Source organism: Sus scrofa, chromosome 14, assembly GCF_054392235.1.
Source record: "Sus scrofa isolate SSC_HxYL_T2T_F1_AM1 chromosome 14, Sscrofa_HxYL_maternal_Yorkshire_Landrace_v2.0, whole genome shotgun sequence".
In the NCBI taxonomy this organism is placed as follows: Eukaryota; Metazoa; Chordata; class Mammalia; order Artiodactyla; family Suidae; genus Sus; species Sus scrofa.
The window spans coordinates 42,845,095-42,863,973 of NC_139396.1; the positions used below are offsets into that span (position 1 = coordinate 42,845,095).

Consider the following 18,879-nt stretch of genomic DNA (forward strand, 5'->3'; position numbering starts at 1 on the left):
CATGCCCTTTTTCCTTTCCATCTGCCCGCTATCAGCATGATCCACGAAGCCTTCAGTATGTACTCTCTGGCCTCTTACAGACAATGTTTGCTGACCCTGGGTCAGGAGGAAAAGTTTGAGAGAGCCTCTGCTTTCTCGTGATCTTGGGTTAGAATCCGGGGCATCTCCACCCTCTGGCTAGTCACACCTTCAGAAGATAAAGCAACCTGAGCAGGATATCAGCAGGATCCCAACAGAAAACGTGCCTCCCTCACATTAAAGTTATTGCAGGAGGTTTTACCAACACCATAAGCATTTGTAACCGTGTGACTGGGCATAAGGAACTGTAAGGAATATATGAAAATCCTGGCCCAGGGACAGCAAAGGAGCAGCCACAGCTCCAAGAGGCAGAGCGAAAAAAGGGAAGAAGCAATTACCTGAGTGCAAACAGAGAGACTTACAAGGAAGAGCCCTGGAGGGGCAGTCACCTGGGACTCAGCAAGGCAACACAGGTGCTTCCCAGGAAGAGCCCAAGCCATCGCCCTGCCCTCAGCCACAGCACACACCTCCCCTCTTACTGCGAGGCCCGCTGGGCATCAGAAGGACGAGCAGAGGACACAGATCCCAGCCTTTGGTTGTGAACCAGGCAGAGTGAGGCAGGGCAGAGATGCGACCAAAGGGAAGGGGTGAAGAGACAGAAAGTATGGCTAGAATACACAAGAGATTTCTCCCAAGTTGGGCCACCTGACCATCCATTAATAAAAATACATCAATTAGCGACCCTCAATCAGATGAGGAGATCATGTGTGTGTGAAGACAAGAAAGCAGGCAAGAAAGCGCTGAGGGGTTCGCCCAGCGCCCGTGAGGGCACACGGGGGCACACCGTGCATGCATGCCCGCACCCACTTGGGAAATGCAGGAAAACTCTCTCAAAGAAGTCAACCATTGTCCCCTAAATATGCACATAGCAACCCCTCAGCATATTCTCATCAAATCATCATCTTTAAATTGTTTAACGAAGAAATTTTCAATAGTAACCATGACCAAATGCAAACAAGGACATTAAGTTCTTGGGAAGAGCCTCTGCCCCAAATTATTTATGTAGGTTGCAGAAAATATACATTAATTATATCAGTAATCTGTAAAAGTCACCCTTTATTTATTACAGCTATTTTGTAAAAATGTATTCAACACTTAAAGTCTTTAGCTTGAAAACATAACTTCCACCTAATTATCTGTATTGTTGGTCATAACATCCCAAGTTGTTCCTGAGTACTTCCTCTGCATATTTCATAGAGTCAGGAAAATGAGTGACAGCTTTGAAATGGGGAAAAAAATCACTAGGTAACCATCTTCCAGTTATCTTCATCTTTAATTTTCTCTGAGATATCTTGCAAATCTCTCAATTGCAAAAGCAAAACAAAACAAAAACCTGACAATATTGCAAATGATTCTGTCCCTAGTTATGCAACTAAAAAAAGTCCAATGGAAAAGAAATGATTATTCTTTTTGAATACTGGCCAGTTTTGCATTGATTTGTAACTTTAATTCATTATCTTGAGTGTCTAATACATGAATATATGTGTGGTTTTTTTGGATTCTCCGTGGAACCAATTATAACACCTTAGTGTTTCACTCATTGATTAGTTAGCAGAAAATATTTAACACATATTTCTTTTATGAGAGAAACAATCATGTCATGTCACACGTTTGTATGAGAGACATGGTTTTACCAATAATTTAAAAAAAAAATTCCATTTGCTGGTAGCATGACTCAAACCAAGGGTCATGATTTAAACTGGAGATAGGTTCTCAAGAAGTTCTTTTTTTTTTTTTTTTTTTTTTTTTTTTTTTTTTTTTTTTTTTTGAATTTTTTTTTTTTTTTTTTTTTTTTTTTATTAAATTTTATTTTATTTTCCCACTGTACAGCAAGGGGGTCAGGTTATCCTTACATGTATACATTACAATTACAGTTTTTCCCCCCACCATTTCTTCTGTTGTCAAGAAGTTCTGAAAGACGTTGCCAGTTCCTTAAAAGGTGAAAGGGTCGTTCAGCACCAGCTCCACAATGCCAGTTCAGACTCCACAGGCTTTGTACGCATGTCAGTAAACGAAACAACTTAAAAAGACAAACACATGCAAGGCTCCTTAACTTGATGTGTGATTTTTATGATCGACTACAGTATTTAAAAAGCCTGCTGTGCAGTACTTCGAAAATACCTCAGAGAATGACAGGTGTGGTTTCTGTTCTTTTTTATGGGAGAGAAAAAAGTAATTTTATTGTTGTCAATATTCTTAAACACATCCTTCATACCTGGGCTCCCTTATCATGAAAATTGTGGGTTTCCCACTCTTCCATGCTGTTTTCAGGTTAAGAAGAAAAGGTTTCCATCACCTGAAAGATAAATTGGGTTCCTGCCAGGTTTTGGGGGGTGGGGAGGTTGCTTTTGTTTTTGCTTTTTAGGGCCGCACTCGTGGCATAGGCTAGAGGTCTAATCAGAGCTACAGCTGCCAGCCCAAGCCACATCTGCAACCTACACCACAGCTCACGGCAATGCCAGATCCTGAACCCACTGAGTAAGGCCAGGGATCAAACCCACAACCTCATGGTTTCTAGTCGGATTCATTTCCGCTGCACCACAAGGGGAATTCCATTCTTGTCAGTTTTAAAGGCATCATCTGTATTGTGGGAGCTCAGAGAGAATTTGGGAGCATTATCCATCACCTGCCAGTTTGTGCACAAGTTGGTGTAAATAATCTGAAGGCAACTGTGCTTTATGTCTAGGTACAGAGAGATATGTTTGCCTGTGAAATGTTTTCAATTTCATGTAAAAATGAATCCACAGTACCTTTGATAATCGCCCGGAGTTTAACCCAGATGAAGTACCAATACTGAAGTACATATAGATTTTAATTGGTGTCCTTTAGCGTCATGGGATGAGCAACTAGAGATAAAAGCTTCCAATACTGTTTGGTGAGTGGCACTGTGGTTTAAACAATGAACAAACAACACTATGTGGTTAGGATTCAGACCTAGTGGCCCTTCTGACATGTGAGCAAACACCTAGGGAAATGATGTCTTTCCGTTACATGTAAATGCTGCGTCCTATTTACGATGGATGAATTAGGAGGGTGGGAATAACATATACACATGACTGTGTCAAACAGACAACTAACAAGGTCCTATTGTATAGCATAGGGAAATGTACTCAATTGTTTGGAATAACCTATATGGAAAAAAGAATGGATATACGTATATGTATTACTGATGCAACCTTGTAAGTCGACAATGCTCCAATAAAATTAAAAACAGAAAAAGATATAAAGAGAAAAGGGAGGTGGGAGAGGGAAAAATTAGGAATTTGGGATTAACAGATAAAAGCTGCTATGCATAAAATAGATAAGCAACAAAGACTTACGGTATAACCCAAAGAACTATATTCAAAATCTTGAAATAATCTATAATGGAAAATAATCTGAAAAAATATATAACTGAATCACTTTACTATATGCCTGAAACTAAGACAATGCTGTAAATCAACTATTCTTCAGTTAAAAAAAAAAAAAATCACACACAAAAAAAACCCTCCTACTGTGGCACTAACAATTTTTCAGCCAGGAATTAATTTTAAACAATGTAACGTGTTTATACTGAAAACATATCATCCAAGATTGAAATGGGTAAACTCAAGATTCTGTGGGTGACCATTAGTGAAACCTCAATATTAAAGGCTCCACGATGGAGATGTAAATAACAATTATTTATTCTAATTGGTGGACCCCAAAGAAAATACTTCTATGCATGTGTATGATATACACTTACGAGAAGACTTACATGTATAGAAACAAGTATGAATGTGTGTGTACATACATATATGGGGAGAAAGAGAAAAACACACGTATATAAAATAAGACAAATTTGCATAAGGAAACAGAATGCAAAATTGAGAAGAGACAAAATTATTTAGCTTGGCAAAGAGAGCAGCAGAGAGGTGTTTACTTGGGCCGTTTCTGGTCATTCTAGCCAGTTTTAGGTACACACTATAGAAGAGGTGAATAAAATAGACACCTTATCTTAATGGGCTAACATTTTATCAGGACCAACAACTAAGCAAGTGGTAAGAACTCTCTGGGCTTGGGCGGATGGTGGCAGCTTCCTCAAAGCTCACTGCTCACCTCCTGCTGATCGTATTTAGATGTCAGGTGATGACAACCCCTCTGCTTCACGTAACTCTACTTGGCTAAAGCTTTCCAAAATATTTAGCAATTTGTATTGCTTCACTTATCAGGAGCCAGTCTTAGGTTAGATAGAGAGTATTTTCTCAGTAGGCAAAAATAATTCTCTAAGGTGAATCTACAAAATGAAGATTTAATGACTAAGGCTAGAAAATGGACCAACTTAGAACTTAAATACTATTTGGAGCCAAATGATCTTAGAGATTTGAGTGCTGTGCGTGCTTCACCTGTCAAGAATGCCTGGACCACAACCCATAGTTATGAGACTTAGTCTCCTCATCATTTGAGTATCAGATCACTAACTCTGAGGAATGAAGTTGATGAGTCAGGAAGGCACGCACACACAGACACACACACACTCACAACTACCTCGAGTTTCAAAACATCCAACTCAGCAGTTACCTTGGTATGTAACTGAGCATGAGGAGAGACTACTTGAGAAAAAAATATATTATTTTAACCAGAACATAATAACCTAAATACTTCGTGTTCCGATTGCTAAACAAGCTCAAAATGCCCAAGCAGCCAAATGACTGCTGCCAGTTATTGCAGAGGTGAGATCCCATATCTGTGGTGCAAGAGAACAGGTGAGCCTATTGCAGTCAGAGCCCACCTGCCAGGGTGGCCACAGACAACCTGCTTCTGAGTGACGAGAGGCTCTGACACATACACGGAATCGTAGGTCATGGATGCCGAGTGGGGCTGGTGACTAACAAGAGGCAGGCTTTGTTAGGGAGCTTTGGCAGAAAGCCCTCTCCTGGCCTCACCTGGAAAGGACCTTTTCAGGACCAAGTACTCCACGCGGCCTCCCTAAAGATGCACAGGGAAAGGGCACTTGACTGCTTCTTGCTGGGACAGGAGCCTGAAAGTTCTATTTCTTAAAAACCCCTGCTCAATTTATTTGTTAACAACAGATGTCCTATCAATTTCCCCGCCACCAAATCAAGCTTCTCATTTATTATTCATTTTTTATTTTATCAAAAAATATAGGTATAGAGTGCCTACTCTGTGCCAGTAACTCTCTAGGATGGAGCACCACAAATAATCATCTTTGCCAGGATGAGCTGCCAGCCTCTCAAGTAGGAGCAGGCAGCCCCGCACGACGCGAACACCTGCTTGTAGGTAACTGACGACCTAAGCCTCTTTCCCCCCAGATACTGCATCACATCTTCTTTGAGTGAGAAAACACGATGCTGTCCTAAGATATTTACAGTGATTAAAAGCATTAAGGATAGAGAGTCAAATGTCATTATTAAAATTTCTAAATTCTATTAAACCTGGATAATAGTTTTTGTGTGATAATATGAAAACATGTTGAATGGATCGGGTGGTTATTTAACAGTCTCTTTGAGAGAACGTGACTATGGTCTCAGTGAGTGATGAGTGATTTACAGATAATAGGGAGGAAAAAGCACCTATATTTATAGTTACATTTCCCCCTCGACAGTGATGGTGGTGAAGATGGTCCCTCAAGTCTGATGTTCCTCTCTATTCAAATCAGATTTTGTGATTCAAAACATCTTTATTGTGGGCACATTAAATGCCAAGCACTGTTCTGGATTCTGGGGACGTACCAGGAAACCCAACAGGAAAACCCTGCCTTTGCGGACTGAATTCTCAGTTTTGTACTTTTAGATCTATACAAGATTTTCAGTGTATGGGGATTTCCTTTGTAGCAGAGTAAACCATCGAAAAATGTATTGAGTGCCAATACTTGGTATAGAAATAAAGAATTAAGACAGTCACCACGGAGTTCCCATCATGGCTCAGCAGATAATGAACCCAACTAGCGTCTGTGGGGACATGGGTTCTATGTGTGGCCTTGCACGGGGGGTTAAGGATCCAGTGATGCCATGAGCTGTAGTGTCGCCCAGCAGCTACAGCTCTGATTGGACTCCTAGCCTGGGAATCTCCATATGCCTCAGGTGGGGCCCTAAAAAGACAGTCACCATGAACAAAAGTTCCACGAAAGGGATTTGTCTTTCTCTCTGTGCAGAATACAAAATATCACTTTTAATGAAAGAATATACCATTTTATTACCATTTTACTAAAGGAAAATATGCTTTATGGACAGAGTTTTCAAGAGCCTTAAAGATTATACACTATGGTTCCTAAAAGACACTAGCAAGTTTTACATCAAGCACTATTTTTATATTGCCTTAAATATGCAAATGTTCCTGATTGGTAATTTAGCCATTCCAAGTTACTATTTCAGAAGTTCACTCAGATTTACCCTGATTGGATTACTCTTTCATTCTTCCTGAGGCACCTGTACAAAGAACTTTGCTAAGTGAGCCAAAAGCAAACCATAGGTTTCTTGTGATTTTTCGGTAAATTCACTGTGCAATTGCAGAAGTCATATGGAAAAAAGTGAGCCAATGAAATAGGCATGCACAGGAATAAACTAATGGCTATTTTCTCAGAGATAAAAGACCACGTAGTGCATGTTTTCAGGCATCCTGACCTTATCTACTCAGATCTGGATATCAAGGAGAGGTTGTTAAGGACATTCTTCTCAGAGCTGTCCCTTGTCCTTTATTTAACATAAGTTTAAATAGTGCTACTGTTTCCTGGGTACTAGGATTATAAATACAGAAACATGAAATATGGTGCTTATATGTTAAAGTCAATGAATTGAGGCTGACTTACCAAAAACTACATCGAAATGTGTGACAGGGACTTCTGCGGTCATGTTCTTTTGTCAAGCAAACACATTTTGCTGATGTGGACTATGATCCAGGCACTACGGTTAGAAAAATAAGAAGCATTGAATCTCTTTTTAAGGAATCCAGGAAATAAACAATTGAAATATCTCAAGATGATGATGTGGAGGCTGTGAACTGGAGGTCGGAACTTGTCATCTGCTTCTATAAGAACTGAATCATGAGCCACAGCACCTGCCAACCTCAACAGCCCCTAAAAGAGCTCAGGGTAGATTTCAGGAGTGAGGCCCTCTGTGCTCTGGGAAAACTGGCAGAACAGGTCTTCAGAGAGTTAGATATTTTCAGAAGATTTTGTGAGCCCAATTCTTACATCTCCTCATATCTAGAAAAACACTAAAATCCTTCATGGTGACGTCTATTCCTCATGACTAGCAGTGACCGTCACAAGACCAGTAGCAAACTTCTATAAAATGTGTGCTTGAGGAGGCTCCCACTGTGGCTCAGTGGGTTAAGAACCTGACTAGTATCCTTGAGGATGTGGGTTCAGTCCCTAGCTTTGCTCAGTGGGTTAAGGATCCGGTGTTGCCATGAGCTATGGTGTAGGTCACAGATGCTGCTTCGATATCACGTTGCTGTGGCTGTGGCATAAGCCAGTAGCTGTAGCTCCAATTCAACCTCTAACTTGGGAACTTCTATATGCCATACCTGTGGCTCTAAAAAGAAAAAAAAAAAGTTTTTAAAAATGTGTACTTGATTGCATGTACCTCCCTCTTCACCGAAATCACATATATACTGACACCACCCCCCTTGCCTCTTTGCAGCGGTATTTCAGAGCTCTCTGAAATGCTGCCTCCCAGGCTGTAGTCCTCACTTCACCCCAAATAAACCTTAACTCTTAGCTTTTAGCTTGTTCATATATATATACATATATATATGTGCGTGTGTGTATATATATATATATATATATATAGTCTTTTTAGGGCCTCACATGGTATATGGAGGTTCCCAGGCTAGGGATGGAATCAGAGCTGTAGCTGCCGACCTACACCACAGCCACAGCTGCACAGGATCTGAGCCACATCTGTGACCTACACCACAGCTCATGGTGACACCTTAACCCACTGAGCAAGGTCAGGGATCGAAGCTGCAACCTCATGGATGCTAGTCAGATTCATTTCCACTGAGCCATGATGGGAAGGCTCTAGGTTGTTCATATTTTTTAAGTCAACAGGCATATAGTCGGTACATCATAGACAGAAGGGAGTGGTACGAAAAGGCTTCTCAGAGGGGAAGTCATCAAAGGCAGGGAGCCTATCAGATGAAGAGGAGGTAAAAATCCGTCCCAGCAATGGAGCAAAAACACATAACAGAAGAAGGGGGGCCCTGGAACCGCAGATCCATCAATACAGCGACAGGAGGGGTAATGGTGGGCAGGTAGAGATTCCACCCCTGCAGCAGAGGGGTGAACAGTGTAGACGGGACTCATCTGAGGGGAGTGAGCCCTGGGAGGCAGCTGTACTATTCCAGGGAGGAAACAGTGATGCCCAGACTTAACAAGGAAGAAGTAACTAGGAGCTTGGAAATAACAGACAAACACCACTGCATATGAAATAGAGAAACAAGGAGCTACTGCATAGCCCAGGGAACTCTACTCAGTATCCTATAATAACCTATAAGGGAAAGAGAGTCTGAAAAAGAATAAATAGGTATGTATGCATAACTGAATCACTTTGCTGTACACCTGAAACTAATGCAACAGTGTAATTCAACTATACTCCAATATAAATTAAACTGTAGGGGAAGAGCTGATCATCGCAGGTGAGAAAAGTAGGCACAAATAAAGACTCCTAGTTTTTAGGAGCTATGGCTGGAAAAACTAGCAGCATGAAAGTAACATTTCCTGAGACAGATGACTTTTTAAATGGCACAGATTTTGGATGGACAGTATGTTGTCACTGGGATGAACTGGGATTAAGAGAGGCAGGGAGGAGTTCCCATCATGGCTCAGTGGTTAACGAACCCAACTAATATCCATGAGGACGCAGGTTCAATCCCTGGCCTCGCTCAGTGGGTTAAGGATCCAGCGTTGCGGAGAGCTGTGGTGTAGGTCACAGACACAGCTCAGATCCCGTGTTGATGCAGCTGTGGTGTAGGCCGGCAGCAACAGCTCCGATTCGACCCCTGGCCTGGGAATACGGCCTCGGATACAGCCCTAAATAGACCAAAAAAAAAAAAAAAAAAAAAGGAGAGAGAGAGAGAGGCAGGAGAAGGAAGGGCAGTTGAACTTGTCACAGGTAACACTGAGGACAACGAGTGGGGAGAACTTTGAATGCAGCCACCTCATTCCCCAAGAAGGACACTTCTGGGGACCTGGGAGGAGGGGGCTCCATGGAGCCGTGAAAGACAAGCTATGTCGGTCATGAAACTGATATCACAAAATCTGCAAAACATACATAGCTTTTCAAGCAAGTGGGTTTAATGGTAGGTGGGACACTTCTGTTTCAGAAGTGTCATTGTTATTTAAATATTATAGCCCTGAAATACATTAACAAAAACAATCAGTAGAGATTTGAAGTCAAAGATAAGAATAAGAGTAGATAAGAAAAAGTCTCCGATGATATGGGAAATTACTCAAAATATTGCAGGAGTACAAAGGAGGAAGTAACCTCTGCCTGGGAGAGTTAACCCATGCTTAATGGGTATATGTCCTATGCTATGTGTCTTTTAAAAATATATTGAGGAACCTGTGACATAGTCAAGTGTGTGTGCCTTTCTATCCTTTTCATGGGCCGATGCAACCTATCACGGGGCGGGGCTCTCTCCTTGGCGTGTCCAGTGCAGCCCTCTCTGAGCAGAACACGTCTATTCACAGAACAAGGAGAAGGTGGAAGCCGATCAATGATTTGAAGCTTTTCTGCTGCTAAGTTTCACCCAATAAATCTTATTTTCTATTTAAACATCACAGTGCCGGTGGTATGTGTGTCTGCATCCCCTTGGCTCAATCATCTCTGAGGCTTCCTAACGGCAACAAGATGAAGGAGCACCAAACTGACCGAGGGTAAAAGAAAAAGGTGAAGTTGTTAAGTTATTGGCTTGTTTGTAGGATGGGAAATGTGAGCATACTTTTAGACATCTGTGCAACTAAGCTTTTCTTAGAAATACACTGCACTGCAGGTCACTCTGATCCCGTTCATCAAGGTCCTGCTGCTCAAGTAAATTCAGAGTAATGTTAGGTACTTGCTGGATGTTCTTCTTCAAGAGTATCCTCTCTCTGCTTTTTTAAGAATAGTCTCTTTACAGGATGTTAATTAGCATCATCAGAGAAAAACTACCTTGAGCAAGAAAATCAGAAAATACCAAGTTAAAGAGATTCCATTGTTTTAAAGTTTGCAAAGCATCTGTATTGACTTTATTTTTTAAATTTTTGTCTTTTTAAGCCCACACCTGCAGCATATGGAGGTTCCCAAGCTAGGGGTCAAATCAGAGCTGTAGCCGTCGGCCTACAACACAGCCACAGTAACAAGAGATCCAAGCCACATCTACAACCTACACCACAGCTCATGGCAATGCCACATAACCCACTGAGCGAGGCCAGGGATCGAACCTTCATCCTCATGGATACTAGTCAGATTCGTTTCCACTGAGCCACAACGGGAACTCCATGTACTGACTTTAAAACACATTTACATGTTCTTTGACAGTCATCTCAACAGGAATCTAACTCCCCTCTCCTGACTTTGAGTTGATCCGAGGAACTCGCCTCAAACAACAACATGAGGTCAAAGTGATGCTCCGGTGTGATGTCTGCAAGTCACAAGTCACATGCTTCCTCTCCTTCTCAATCTGCTCTTGGGAACCTCATTGTGCAAATGGAACAGCCAGGCTGCACAGAAACCAAGAGCCAAGTGGACAGTCTGTGTGGTGTGTCCCCACAACAGCTCCAGCCGAGGTCCCGGCTGGCAACCAGAAGCACCAGGAGAAACATGATCCGGGGAGACACCTCCAACCTCTGCCCAGACCCGGCCGAGGTCCCGAGCCACCCCGTCAACCCTGCTTGTGCTGCAGACTCACAAGCAAAAGGAATCAGTTCATCACGGTTTTCAGCTCCAGGTTTTGGAAAGGTTGTTCCTCAGCAATGGACACTAGAATGGTCTTGCATTTGTTAATGATCCAATACTTCAGAGGACGGATAACCTGCACATTGTTCTGGTTCTACTTTCTCAAGATCCTTTCTCTAGAGCATCTCGCAGCAGTTGTGCACAGAGAACCTACTTCGGGGATGTTCAACATCAGGCTTTACTTTTCTCTGAAATTTGTAGAATCATTCCTTTTTGTTTTTTTCAAACTTTGGCCAAGTGTTGTTTGGGGCATATATATCTTAGTAAGTATGATTTCTTCCATGATTTTCAAGGATTATAAAGCAAAAATGCCTCATTCTTCTAAGGAGCCCATCATTGCCATTGCACTGGGTTGTTGTTGTTAGAGGGGGTTCGTTGTTTGTTTGTTTTGTTAACTCAGAATTAAATTCAGAGTAGAAGTTGCCCTAAGTTGTTATTCTGATTTCTGAGAGAAGACCTTATGGGCAAAATCATTCAAGAATTTCTCAGATGCTATGCTATAAGCAAACAAATATTCATCAGAGCTGACTATGTGAAGTACTTCTACAAAAAGAGTGTTTTCTAGCAAAACCATCTTTTTCCACCCATATAAAAGCACACAGTATGTTGCATTATTGATTTCATTTCAGTCTTACTCTCCCCTTGTTATCAGCAAATTTTTACTAGGACATTTATATATTCCCTTGAAGATATAGGCTTTCAAGAACTACATTTTCTTCCCTGCCTTCTCTCTTTCTTTTTTTTTAGGGCTGCACCCACAGGATACAGAAATTCCCAGGCTAGGGGTCAAATCGGAGCTGCAGCTGCCCGCCTACACCACAGCCACAGCAATGTCAGATTTGAGCCACATCTACGACCTACACCACAGCTTGTGGCAATAACAGATCCTTAACCCACAGAGCAAGGCCAGGAATTGAACCCGCATCCTCATGGATACTGGTCAGATTCTTAACCTGCTGAGCCACAACAGAATCTCCTGCCTTTTCTCTTAAGAAATATATTTCTTTTGACTATGAAATACCCACAGCACATGGCCATTTTCTAGTCACAGCGAGAACAATAAGATGATATTTACTCTCCTGTTTTAGAGTCTCAATTTAGGTTGACTTCTAACCCATTCTTGGTGTGTTGGTTTATAGAAACAGAATCCATAAATACACCAAAACAACAGCATTTAAGCCATGGCCTTGAAATCTGATTTTAACTCAAGGATGATGTTTCCCACACAGATATCTCCTTACAGATTTTACTTTCCTTTCCATAGTCTCAAAGCTCTAGGATACCATTATGAAGTTAGTATAATACAATATGAGGTTTCATTAGACCTGTCGGTTTTCTGGATTTAAGACTGAGTCCTAAAAAAGGATATATATTAGGTTTCTTTATATATTCATGTCCCTATCTATAGCCAAATGTAATGATACTAGTTGTTTTTATATCTATGCAAATGCTTTAACAGATGCCTATTCAATCCTAAAAGAACACCAGACTCTGGCCAAACAGTCTTGTATGAATAATGGGGCCAGACTCTTATCTCCATGTTGGCATTTTTGTTGAGCATCCATGAATGAAAGCAAACCATGAAAAGATCTGGAATAGCAGCCTTCTAGATAGAGGGGAAAGCTATTCAAATGGCCCAGCCATGAGCACAGTCCATGATGCTGAAGAAACCAGAGAAAATCTGGTCTGGCTGCAGAAGCAGGAGCTCAGCTGATGGTGAGTCCAGAGGCGGGTCGGGAATTTCCTTGACCCTGGCTCCCCCACCACGTGGCCCAGTCACCTGCTCAGTCCCGATGAGCTCCATTTTCTCACCTGCTAATGGAAGCATACACCTGGCCCGAGGCACCTGTGCAGGTGTTGGGTGATGACTGCGCAGAAAGGCTCAGACAGACTAGGCTGCAGGTGTGCCCTCAGCTGTAGTGGTGCAGGCTGAGGTCCCTGAATGAGACCACACTGTGTAGGTCAGGTAAAAAGACCAGATTTTTTTTTTTCCCAAATGTGATGAGAACAGTAGAGCATTCCAAGCAGGTGACAGAAGTGAATGGATTTACATTTTGAAAAAAAGTCACTTTTTTTTGTGATGCGTGGGGTGGGAGCATGAGGGGAAGGGAGGGGCCGCTAGGACCATATTCCCAGATGTTACTGAAAGGAGGCTGGGCCATGTGACCCTGACGTTAAACACTCTTGGTTTCCTTTCTCCACCATGACCATGCATGGCCTCCTGGAACTGGGACCAGATGTTAAGGGACATTGGAAACAGGTAGATCTTTAAAGGGTAAAAAGGACATCAGCTGTGTGTCTACACCTGCTATTAGCTTGTTGTACTAACTTAGGGAGTCACTTGATATTTCCAACGTCATCTTTGTGCAAAAGTCGGTCACTTAACTGGAGGAAACGGAGGTTACTTCTGGTTCTAAGATTTTATGCTAAACTTTATTAGGTGACTTGAAAGTGTATCTTCATGTGAAAAGAGAAGTGAAAGGTTATGCAGCACATCAAAAAATAAACTCTTAAACTATTGGTCCACTTAAATTCAGCTCTTATGTCCATTCATTTTTTTAACATTTGAAATCTGAACTTTTTATGTCAAATAATTGTTTTTAATAACCTAAGAAATTCCTCAGGTATAATAAGGCATAGAGAGTTCCATAGTTTTAGCATCATGGATTAAGGTAAGATCCTTAACATTCCCCAAACTTACACTTAATTATGTGTTTGATTATTTTCAGAATTATACATGATTCTGTCTCAAAATATCTTCAGGATAGAGCATCTCCAGATTTCATGTTAGTCCTGACTGAGATGATGTCTGGAGCCCATAGTCCCTCCCCAGTCGGGATCCTCCTCCTCCTCTCCTGTGTCAGCTATTAAACCCATTTCTCCCTCTCTGTTCATTTCCCCGTCCCATCCACACCCCTTCTATAGCCAACCATCCTCCTTTCAACATCAGTTCTCTCTTGCTTTTTCTCAGTCTTCTCATCTTGTCTGCTGAGCATCAGGGCATTTTAGGGAAATAAATGAGCAACCTTAGTAATAAAAATAATTTAAGAACCTCTATGTCTCAGAGTTGCAATTCTTTCTGAGACATTAAATTTCCTGGATTTCCTGATTAAACATCAATATCAAGAATATTTTTCACAAAAATACAGTCATTTTTCATAATTTTTAACCAAATTATAACATTAAAAATTGCAGCTATAGAAGTTCCTGTCGTGGCGTAATGGTAACAAACCCGACTAGGATCATGAGGACGTGGGTTCAATCCCTGGCCTTGCTCAGTGGGTTAAAGATCCAGTGTTGCTGTGAGCTGTGGTGTAGGCCAGCAGCTACAGCTCTGACCAGACCCCTAACTTAGGAATTTCCATATGACACAGGTGCAGCCCTGATAAAAGAAAAGAGAGAGAGAGAAAATTGCAGCTGTAGAGCTCTTATTACTGGTCACTAGTTATTTAAAATATTGCATGGCCCAGGAGCACTATATCAGGAAACCTAGTATTAAGCTAAATTAATCTGTAATGGTTACTTAGTAGTAATCCATGCCTAGGTCTACATGAAATACAGAATATATTTTCTTCCAATGATATTATATGTGTTGATGGGTATTAGGAAGTATATAGTGGTTAACTTTACCCGGATCTGATGTACCTTTTACTTATTTCCTCTTTTTATAATTTTTATTTCTTTATAAATGATAATGTTAATTATATAGAAAGTTTCTAATTATTATCAAGTACACTTTTTGGTAAGCATCCATAAAGTTTTGATAATGTTTTCAACCAAAAGCATTCTTGGAGAAAATACTAATACTACTAACACTTAAAAATGACTGGAAAATAAAATTTATAAGAAAGAAAAGAGGTAAGTCTAGTTTCAAAAGCATATTCCAAAATTTCTCTGAATATCATTAGAATAAATGTTTTTGATAATAGCACAAAGAAAAGCAATAATCCGTTTTTGAAATGCTTCTAAACTAAAATAATATCATTACGGTAATACTCCCAGAATATCTGAATTGTTATGTTCTCTGAAATTTCAATATATTCAAGAAAAAATTACCTAAATGGTGTCTATTACCATGTTGTCTTGACTATGATGAGGCAATTGTGGTCTTTACTATGAAAAGAATATCTCTGTGTATATTGGCATTAGTCTTGTGATAAGGGGATAGGATTACCTTCCCACTTTTCTATATTTTCTCTTTCTTTGTTAAAATAGACTATACAATAATTAGGCAAGAGAAGAGGAGGCTCAGAGGTAATTTTGCTAAGGGCTAGAACAACAGCATCCAATTCTCTCTCGTTGTAGTGTTGTGAGGGTAGAGGAAATAGCAGAGGGATGTTGGTGGAGTTAAAAAAGATGAAAGCTAAAAAAATATGGACACAGTTGAAAAAAAGATGAAAGTTTAAAAAATATATATGGACACAGGTTTGATCTAGAAAAGGTTGTAAAATAGTCTCCCTTCGATGTTTTGAAAACTGGGCTCTAGAGATCAATCTAGTTCTAGAAGCAAAGGGAAAACAGTTAGCATTACCTATTAGGGCCCTCTTTAACTTAATTTCTCCATAAAGATTCTTAAAATGTTCTCTTCCACAATTTTGTTATTAAATTATTATTATTATTATTATTATTATTTGCTATTTCTTGGGCTGCTCCCACGGCATGTGGAGGTTCCCAGGCTAGGGGTCGAATCGGAGCTATAGCCACCAGCCTACACCAGAGCCACAGTAACGCTGGATCCGAGCCACGTCTGCAACCTACACCACAGCTCACAGCAACGCCGGATCGTTAATCCACTGAGCAAGGGCAGGGACCGAACCCGCAACCTCATGGTTCCTAGTCGGATTCGTTAACCACTGCGCCATGATGGGAACTCCTGTTATTAAATTAATTTGTAACTCTGTTCATCAGGGTAGCATTCTATAAGATAATCTTTATGATTCATGATATATGAGCAAAACTGGCTTTCAAATGTTAATAATATTTAAGCTGATTAAAGAGCATAGATTCATCTATTTTTAAAAAAATAATTCTTACTTATATACATTCTCCATTGATGTCAAATTACAGGTGTCCAACAGTTTGGTGGGTAACCTTTTTAAATCAACAAAATTATCTTTTAAAAACACAGAAATCATATGAAAACTAAATATCCAAAAACAGTGCATTTCCCTAAGTTGGCACTTAATTTTACCTTAATTTATAACAGAGTCCTCTGAGCCAAGTACAAATGCTGAAAAGCATGAGCATTAAGTTCACTGGGAATAAAGACCAGTGGGATTCATTCAGGGAAAAGAAACTGGAAAAACAACATGTCTTTTTTTTTTTTCTTTTCTTTTCTTTTTTGGTCACTCTGTGGAATAAGGAGTTCCTGGGCCAGGGATGGAATCTGAGCCATTGGCCACAGCTGCAGCAACTGCTGGATCCTTGACCCACTGGGCCAGGCCAGGGATTGAACTCACGCCCCTGCCACAGCAGAGACACTGAGGATCCCCTTGCACCACAGCAGAACTCCCAATGTGACTCTTAAATCAATGTTTTATAAATTGGCTCCTTTGCTTAGATAAAAATTACTGAAGCAGGTAGCCCATAAACGTATACTAAGTATAAGTTTCAGACTATATTCTGAAGGGAAACATTAAATTACGGTATGATTCTTCAATTTGTGTGGCTCTGCATTGGTACAAAATTGCTTATATGCAAATAGGGTGTTGATGCATAAGTCATGTGCAAGCCTTTAGACTATATGATTCAGAAAAATTATGTCTAAAAATTCTTGTTCAACTCACAGCATTGTAAAAGCAAACATTTCCCCAGATACAGTTAAACAGGCAAAGAAGACTTCATGCAAAGCTGTTATACTAGGAGGCAAGGCTTTGAGGGCCAGAGCAGGAGGACCCCAGGTCATGTGCGTTTCCTATGCGACCTTCCAAAGAACATTAAGCTTTCTCAAAGCTGGCAGTAAAAGGCCACAGAATTTAGGCTCCTCTCACCCCAAAGCCAGGGTATGGGGTAAGGCGGGGGTGAATCTTCTTCCATGACCACATTTCAAAGGGATGCCCACAGTTACTGAGAAAGACAATCCTGGCGTGTCAAGCTGGCGTGAGCCTTTTCCATTCACTTCTTCAAGGGCTGAGAAAGATTTGTAAAGTTTTCTGAGCTAAATGCTCTGATAGAGGGCAGGCCTCCAGCCAGGAAGGAGTCATGCCACAGTTCATCCAAGCGAAAGTCAAGGCTGCCCTGGTCAGCATGCAGACACGTGTCCATCAAGTTCTCATATGCTGTCAAATTTAAAGTCGTGAGATAGGTGCTGTCTGTTCAGCATCCTACCTATTTGTCTGATTTTATCCTCAAATCAACCCTGTATGCCTCCCCCCTCGGCTCCGCCCCTGCCCACCCCTGGTTATTTAAGAGGAGAATCCTGAAGCTCAGATTCTTTAACTTTCAGTAAAGTGTTAGAACACAAATTCAAACCAAGGGCTTGACTTCAGACCCGATGCTCTTAAAAAGGAGGTTCCAGACAAAACGCTCAGCTGCAGGTTGCCCAGGTCCTTCTGCACGTCTGGGGGCTGCAGGCTCTCTCCCAGGGGGTAGAGGTCAGAGAAGAATTAACTGCTGCTACTTCCATGGGGGCTGCACAGAGGGCCTGCCTCCCTCGCCTCCCCTGAGAACTGGGGTCTCTACTCCTCCCAGGAGACCTTCCCTGCCCTGGATCACGACTTCTTCACGGTCTTAATGTGTCTCCAGGGAAAAGAGCATTCTGTCCCTCCTCCTTCAAGACCATGCCTCGAGAGGGAGCTGGAGTCCAGGCCTGGGGGGAAGGACCTGAGACGCAGGCCGTGCTGAACAGGGTGGCGGGAAGCGGGAGGACCCACCTGGACCAGTCTCTAGCTTCAGGGTCCGCATGGAAAGCCCCCAGACACCCCTTCAACGTCCTCAGTGCTGAGGTGAACACAGCACGCGTGGTGTTCTTTCTTTACCAAATCTCAAAGAGGAAAGTCATCTCCATCCCGCCTCCCCACCGCCCAAGAGCCACATCTTAGTTTAGCCACCCACATTTACATTTGAAAGCACGAGGAGTGGGTTTGGAGTTGCCCCTGCACTAGATGATGAAGAGGCAGGCTTGGATGCAGTGTACAGGGTGTGGGGGCTTGGACTCGCCCAAAGCGGTTTGGTCCTTTCTGGGCCACCATGGAGGGAGAAGGCTGGGAGATGGACTCCCCACATCTCTGGAGACCAGATGCCCAGGTCCAGGGAAGAAGGAGGGCAGGTACCTTCTCGGGCAGTGGGAGAGGGCAAGGCCCTCCCCAGCTTCTTTTAGGAGGACATCAATCCCATCCATTCAGAATTTAATCACCCCAAAGACTCCACCTCGTACCACCTCCTCTGGGGGTTAGGATTCAACACATGGATGGGGCGGGGGCATATTCCTATCATTTTTCTGTCCTTTATTCTCCTAAGCTGCTGTCAGAGGCTGTGTCTCCTCTATGCACTGAAAGGAACAGGGTGAGGAGGGTACCCCGTGTGTATATAAGCTGGATTCAAAAGGTGACCGCACAGACAACAAAGACAACAGGCAATAAGAGAGAAGGGGACAACAAGCAGCAGAAAAACACCATCAGAAATTGTTAGCTTTGAGCAGATAAAAATGTCTAACCATACACTTAACTATGAAGCAAAGGCACCCACTTGTCTCAACAAGAGCAGGAAGCAGTGTGACATGGGCTGTGAGCTCAAGGGAGGGATGGAGAGACAACAGAAAAGGTGGGACCCATGGGGTTCAGAGCACAAGGTGAGAAATCCTAACACCCTGGGAGCTGGGAGAGCTCACCCCTGGACTCTGAAGACTCAAGCGTGAAATGTATCCAAGAAGGAGACAGAACCT

The 18,879-nt window shown here is 41.9% G+C and overlaps 1 long non-coding RNA gene across 3 annotated transcripts in view; it reads right to left on the minus strand.

Annotated features, from left to right (window-relative positions):
* The window catches only part of LOC110256769 (uncharacterized), a 78,918-nt gene that overhangs the window by 17,770 nt on the left and 42,269 nt on the right, over nucleotides 1–18,879 (minus strand). For 2 of the 3 annotated variants that reach the window (XR_002338719.2, XR_014825795.1), the window contains exon 2: nucleotides 6,866–6,959. This is a non-coding gene — a long non-coding RNA (uncharacterized LOC110256769). Of the gene's footprint in view, nucleotides 1–1,137; nucleotides 2,099–6,865; nucleotides 6,960–18,879 lie in introns of those variants that run through there. The other variant, XR_014825794.1, reaches the window with a different exon arrangement.